This window comes from Rutilus rutilus (assembly GCF_951802725.1).
Source record: "Rutilus rutilus genome assembly, chromosome: 1".
Taxonomy (NCBI): domain Eukaryota; kingdom Metazoa; phylum Chordata; class Actinopteri; order Cypriniformes; family Leuciscidae; genus Rutilus; species Rutilus rutilus.
The window spans coordinates 8,083,798-8,091,341 of NC_140209.1; the positions used below are offsets into that span (position 1 = coordinate 8,083,798).

Below are 7,544 nucleotides of genomic sequence, written 5' to 3' on the forward strand. Positions count from 1 at the left end.
GTTGTACCACGGCGTTGGACTATTTTCTTTAATCTTCTTTAAGCGCAACGGAGCAACTGTGTCTAAAGTGCTGGAAAAGAGAGAGTTAAGAGTTTCTGTCACAATATCTAGTTCTTCTAAGTTATCCGGGATGCTGAGATGATGAAACTGATCAGGAAGATTATTGATAAAGCAATCTTTAGTGGCAGAAGTGATAGGTCTAACATATTTATAACACTGAGTCGGCTTTGCAGCCTTGGCTAAATGAAGTTTACACGAGACTAGATAATGATCTGAGATGTCATCGCTCTGCTGCAGAATTTCAACGGCATCAACATCTATTCCGTGTGATAATATTAGATCTAGAGTATGATTACGACGATGAGTAGGTCCTGACACGTGTTGTCTAACTCCAATAGAGTTAAGAATGTCTTTAAATGCCAATCCCAATGCATCTTTTTCATTATCGATGTGTATATTAAAATCACCAACAATTAGTACTTTATCTGCAGCCAATACTAACTCTGATAGAAAATCAGCAAATTCTTTGATAAAGTCTGTATGGTGCCCTGGTGGCCTGTATACAATAGCCAGCACAAATCTCAAACGTGATTTATACTATATATTTTTACATTAAGCACCAACACTTCAAAAGAATTATATTTAAAACTTGATTTCTTAGTGGATTTGAAAATATTAGACGTTTTAGACGAGGCTCATGTTTATAACAGTAATCTTGCGTTGTGGGCTCATTTAGGCTTTCCTGTACCTCAAACAGTAGAGCGCTGGCGCTAGCAACGCCAAGGTCATGGGTTCGATTCCCAGGGAAAGCAAGAACTGACAAAATGTAAAATGTGTACCTTGAAAGCTTTAGATAAAAGTGTCTGCCAAATGCATAAATTTAAAGTAATGTAATCGTTTGGTTTTAGCCAGGTTTCTGTCAAACACGGCACATCTAGATTATAATCTGAAATCATATCATTAACAATGAGTGCTTTAGGAGTAAGGGATCAAATATTCAGCAACCCAAGCTTTATCATTTGCTCATCTGTATTATAGCTGTTTTTTATATTTTGAACATCAATTAAATTTTTAACCTTAGATGAGTTTAAACGTTTTTTGTATGTCCTAAATTCGGAGAACAGACACAGTCTCTATATGATGATATCTAGGTGAAAGAGGCTGTATGTGATGGGATTTATCTGACCTTGGTGACGTGAGGCCGCTAGCAGACGGTCGGTTTAGCCAGTCTGTCTGCTTCCTGACCTGAGCCCCAGGTTGTCATGTTTGAGCTCTAAGACTATGAGCCATATTACTAGAGAGAAGAGCAGCACCATCCCAGGAGGGATGAATACCATCTCTTTTCAACAGGTCAGGTTTGCCCCAAAAACTTAATCTGCATTGCTATTTGTACTCGTGAATACGTAGGCCACAAGAAGTAAATATATATATATATTTTTAAATCACATGCTAGCTGGCAACACAGGATTCCATTCATTATGCTAAGCTAAGCTAGCGGTAGCGCTGCCAAACTAAAACAATGCATGCACTGAGACAAAGATGCGTTTGCCCACCTGTCTAAATGTAGGAAAGGTTTGTTTTAAATAAACAGAGGAGTGTTCCTTTAAAAGTGTATTATAACAGTATATAACCTTCCTTATGTGTGATTTAAAGAAGAAGCTTACAAATAAATCATTTTTAACCTTAAATATTAGAATGATGTACCAACTGGGGTTCCTTATGGTTTACTTTACAGCATTAGTTGAGAGAGATTGTTTTCTTATGTACTGTACCTGATCGGCCCCAACTTAATCAATATGGAATCAGATTGTGTCAAATGTTTTTTTTTGTTTTTTTTTTCACAGGCCTTCACAGGGGAGAGACTAGTGGACACTTCAGGACTGCGCTGTCGTCGCGTCCAGGCGCAGGTCCTTCATCAGATCTGGATCCTGCGGGCTGTGGTAAACCTCGGGATAAACAGAGAGACTAATATAAGCATAGACACCATTCTTCTCATGATGCAACGAGTACATCAGGATTTATAGGAAGTGTTCCCGGTTCCGGATGGCCCAATCTATGCAGCCTAACATTGAATTATAGAAGTCTATAAAGTGTTATGTGAATGCTAGGTCAACGAGATGTGTGTGTGTTCCATCTTTAAAGACCACGGTAGTTAGAATTGTTTTCTGTTATTTAGTTGGAGAGTGATCACCACACATTGAATTCATTGTTTTTTTTTAGACAGCGTAGTTTATTTAAGGCGGCGTATACGCTGAAGATTTGGGGTTTTGTTTCTGCATTTTTCTTTTGATAGGTAGATTTAGAGGTTTGTTATGTTTTGATTATTTAATTGATTTGGTGACACTCTTGTTTTCTTGCTTTGTTTTCCTTTTATATTTTATAATTTTTCATGTTTTGTAACGTCATTCACACCTTTTCAAATTAAACGTTTTCAACGTTTACTCTGGTATTCCTCGTTGTTTCTGCTACTTGCACACACGGCAACAGTGTCTCACGTAAGTGTCGCGCAATCATCCCGTTTACATCTTAAACACGTTTACATCTTAAACACATTTACATCTTAAACATGTAATCACAGACGGACTCGATGATGGTGGGATCAGATCATACCGGCTGTTGTCAGACTTCTTGGGGGGACTGGGATATTAACATGCTTTTAAGACTTTTGCACAGTACTGTATGTTTATATATGTAGCACGGTGGTCTTATGAGGCACAACATTAGTTCCTCCATATAGAGGAATTATAATAAAACCGATTGAAAAACAAAACCTTTGAGTCTCCTCGAGATATGGACCTATCATCCTACCACAGTGAAATAGATACTTTCATTCAGTGGTGTGACAAGAACTTTCTTGTGTTAAATGTAAAAAACACACAAGAAATGGTCCTTGACCCTAGAAGTGTATCTGAATACAAGTCTGTGATCATTGAAGACACAGTGACACAGCAAGTGACATCTTATAGATACCTGGGGGTTTATATGGACAAGGTTCTTTGTTGGAAGACACACATTGACAGTGTGTGCAAAAAGAAAAACACTGCAATTGTTGTTGTAAAATCATTTATTGAGAAAATGGTTTATAAAGAAAAATACCACACTGAATGTCAAGGTCATTTAGGCCCCGTTCACACTGCAGGCAAAAGTGGCCCAAATCTGATTTTTTTGGGGTCAAGTGTCCAGGTCAAACTTCTTCAGAGGTAGTGTGAACACTCAAATCTAGCCCAGATCTGATTTTTTCACATCAGATTTAGACCACATACATATGTGGTACTGAATCAGATCCAGATCTGATTTTTTTCAATGCGGCCGCAGTGTGAACAGCCAAAGCAGATTTGATGCGACTTTTATGTCAATCTACGTCGACATTTGTCACAATTATGCATCGGCGATGAAGCCCTAGACACAATAGACATAGACAGTAGTCTAACATTAAAAACTTGAGAGTGATGTGTTAGACCTAATTAGTATATGGGAAGATAATTTAATTCAAGCTAAACTAGAAGGATCCTACCGTAACCGCTCCGTTTGTGAAAGAATTGCACACGAAATGGAAGAACGGGGACACAGGAGAACATGGCTGCAGTGTCAAACTACGCATCCATACAGACCTCTGTAGTGAATTTGCAGCCATAAACCCACAAAAGGCAAAAATAGCCAATCTTTCTCTTCGTTCTTCTCCTCCTCAGCACCTGCTCTCATTAATGTTACGGCTTCCATTACACAAACATTTTTAAATAAATGTGATGTGAATATGCTTACTTCCTCCATAACCTCCCGAACTTTAGTGCAACCGCGTGCTGTGTCTGATGTCATTGTTATTGTTCTTTTGCGCATGCGGTTTAGTTTGAAACCTCAAACAGTTCACACTGCTATCAGATATAGGTCACATTTTAAAAGGTAATGTGAACAGCCAATCAAAAAATCGGATCTGAGCAAAAAATCAGAATTGAGCATTAAGACTTGCGGTGTGAACGGGGCCTTAGTAAGCAAAAAAGTAGAATAGAGAGAAACGTAACATGTATTAGAAAGCATTTGTCTGTGTTCCCCTGTCTTGTCATTCCTGCACCACTCTATATGAAAACATAGGAATGTTGAGAGAGAGAGAGAGTTGATTTACTCCACTAGAATGACACTGAATCTCATGACGAAGCTCCTCCACACAGCGAGACGTGACGAGACGATCAGATGAGACTGAAATAACAGGATTCATCAGTGTTTCAGGATCGATGTTTGATGGATCTGCTATCACACGCCGGTCCTGAACACACCAAACACAAGAAGATCAAGTGTGTGTGTGTGTGTGTGTGTGTGTGTGTGTGTGTGTGTGTGTATAATGGTGTAGTTTGAGGACAGAAACACACACACACACCTCTGAATACCAGCTCTGATCACAGTCGGGAATATTGGTTTGATTCAGTATAGGCTATTAGACTGAAGTCTGTATTCAAACCCGCCGTCAGTCTGAATCTCTGCACATGTTTTATTGAGTCTGTTCATGTTTCAGTGCTGAAAACAGGAGAGAAATGTTTTAAAGAACCAAATGACTGCAGTTTATTAATATTGTGTTGTAGAACAAACATTTAAACATGTGGAAAATGTGTAGTGATGTGCATTTAAACCAGTGAAAATTACCCCTTAAAATATGAAGTTTTCAACAAATAACCTTAATTTCAATCTTTTCCTCTCAGGAAGCAGCACATTTCAGAAGAAACTCATATAAATTGTAACAAAACAATGACATGCAGAAATGGCATTATTTGAATATGTAGGGCACAAGAGGGCGCTATTGTCCCTGATGAAATAATGAAAGTGAAAGTAAGTGTTGACATTACTGCAAAATCTGGGAAAACAATAATAAAAAAAATGCAAAGACAAACTCCTATTTGTGTTACAAATTAGTCAAAACTAAATATTCATAATGAATAGTCTAGTCTAAAAGATTTTTAATTGGGCAACAAATGTAGCCAAATAGATACAGTAGAAAAAAAATACTAGTTTGCTTTTTCTTATAGTATCTTATGATTATGTTTTATTGCACAAAAATACCAAAGTATAAATGACCGATGCAGAGCATAAAGTGCATTGTTATAACTTTACTAAAACTGTATAACTTTATGACTGTCGTATCGTTGTTTGGATAGGCTGAATTGATTATGACAGTTCCCAGCAAGCAATTTCGCGTCTAATAGACGTCTAATAGCCGTCTAAACACAGCCCAGACGTCTAGGCTAAATCGAGGCTAATTTTGGGCTGTCAGTGAAAATCTAATAGACGTCTAAACATAGCCCAAGAATAGACAGCTATTGAATGACTACATATATACGTCTAATAGACGTCTAACCATAGCCCAAGAATAGACAATCAGACAGCTATTGAACGACTATATTTATACGTCCAATAGACGTCTAACCATAGCCCAAGAATAGACTAGTCATCAATTAGACCGCTATTAAACGACTACATATATACGTCTAATAGACAGACAATATGGGTCTAGGCTAAAACAAGGCTGATTTTGGGCTGTCAGTGAAAATCTAATAGACGTCTAACCATAGCCCAAGAATAGACTAGTCATCAATTACACTACATATACATGTAATAGACAACAAAATTAGGCATAAGGATTCTTTTCACTCAAATATAACAGGTTCTCATAAATGAAAATCCATCCAAACTAATTGAATATAAAGGGATTTATTTTGAACAATTATATAGACAACAACAACTTAGACAACATTCAAACATAAACATGAACAAATAAAACATTGGAAAAATATGTAAAACAAATTAAGATATTAAATTTTTTAAGAATTAACTGTTTACTTTTGATCCATAACCCCCACCCCCTGCCCTCCCTGGTGCTTGTTTGAAATGATTAGAAATTGCATTTTTTATTTCACATTCCGTAGCTGATGGACAGCTGGTCATCACTGCGTCTGCCAAATGAGAAAAAGGAAATAATTATTGCTCAAGAAAAGCATTGTTACAGTCATTTAACTAATTACAGTCAATCACTTTTGCTAGGATGCACACTAGAGCTGGCCAATATAGAGTTAACAGAATATAGATTGAGACTATATAATTTATATCAATATAGACAATAATTTATATCAATATTATAAATTAATTAATATCAATAATTGAACCGTAATGGTGATGCAATACGGGGTGTAACGATACGCGTATTGAACAATTCTGTACAAGGCATGCATATATATATATATATATATATATATATATATATATATATATATAGGCTATATACACACACATACATACATATATATATACACATCTGAAATTTTCTTCTCGAATGTTCATTTTTATCAAGCTCATATATGCAAGTTCAGTAATTTCACTTAAATGGCAATGAAAATTACCTATTAATTGTCATTTAAGTGAAATTACTGAACTTACATATATGAGCTTGATAAAAATGAACATTCGAGAAGAAAATTTCAGATGGCACTTAGAGGCTTTTGCATCTGAACTCTTCATATATGTGACCCTGGATCACAAAACCAGTCTTATGTTGCACGGGTATATTTGTGGCAATAGCCAACAAAACATTGTATGGGTCAAAATTATAGATTTTTCTTTTATGCCAAAAATCATTAGGATATTAAGTAAAGATCATGTTCCATGAAGATATTTTGTAAATTTCCCACCTTAAAAACATAAAACATTATTTTTGTGAATGGATGCAGCACTAATCGCCAATAGAAATGGACAACTTTAAAGGCGATTTTATCCATGTTTCGATTATAAAAATTTAAAGTACTGCGGAAACAAAGACACCTACATCTTGGATGCCCATAAGGTAAGCTAAAACATATCAAAATTTAATTTCAAAGTGAACTATCACTATAAGTCATTCTTTATCACTTACTTATATAACTCTAATAAACATAAAAAGATACTTATAGGCGTAGTTCACTTAAAAAAAAAAAAAAAAAAAAAACATGTAATCATTTACTCACTTTCACTTGGTTCCAAACCTGTATGGCTTTCTTCTGTTGAACACACACAAAAAATATATTTTGATGAATGTTGGTAACAAGACATTTAATGGTAGTCATTGACAAGTGTTCTGTATATTCAATTGTTGTACTTTGTTGACTGATTGCTGGATAATTTGCAATAAACAGTGTCTTTAAATCAAATAAAGTGGATTACATCACTCTGAGGTTCTGAGGTTTTTACACTGGCTATCTGTCTGTCAAAAAATTCATATCAAAAAACTACAGTTGGTTATTAAATGAACATTTTAAGGCCAAAGTAAATTTATAATCTTCTGATGCACTATGAAGAGCAGACCTCTCAGGTCATCTGGGACAGTAGCCAGCTACTTTTATATCTCCAAAGTCAAAACAAAACATGGAGAAGCAGCATTCAGTTTTATATCTGAAACAAATTCACTGAAAACTGAATGTATGCTGCATATTGTAATTATTTAAAAACAAGTGTAAAGACTTTGTTTGCCACTACCTTTTATTAATTGGAAAGGAATTTTTTTTTTTTTATAATTTCTTTTCATGTTG

At 35.6% G+C, this 7,544-nt stretch overlaps 1 long non-coding RNA gene across 1 annotated transcript; it reads right to left on the reverse strand.

Moving 5' to 3' along the window:
- Positions 1–2,206: 2,206 nt before the first annotated feature.
- On the reverse strand, positions 2,207–6,218 carry LOC311306606. Its single transcript, XR_014630184.1, has 2 exons — positions 4,373–6,218; positions 2,207–4,261 (listed from the first exon to the last, which is right to left on the reverse strand). It is a non-coding gene; the product is annotated as an uncharacterized lncRNA (long non-coding RNA).
- Between the last annotated feature and the right edge of the window lie 1,326 nt (positions 6,219–7,544).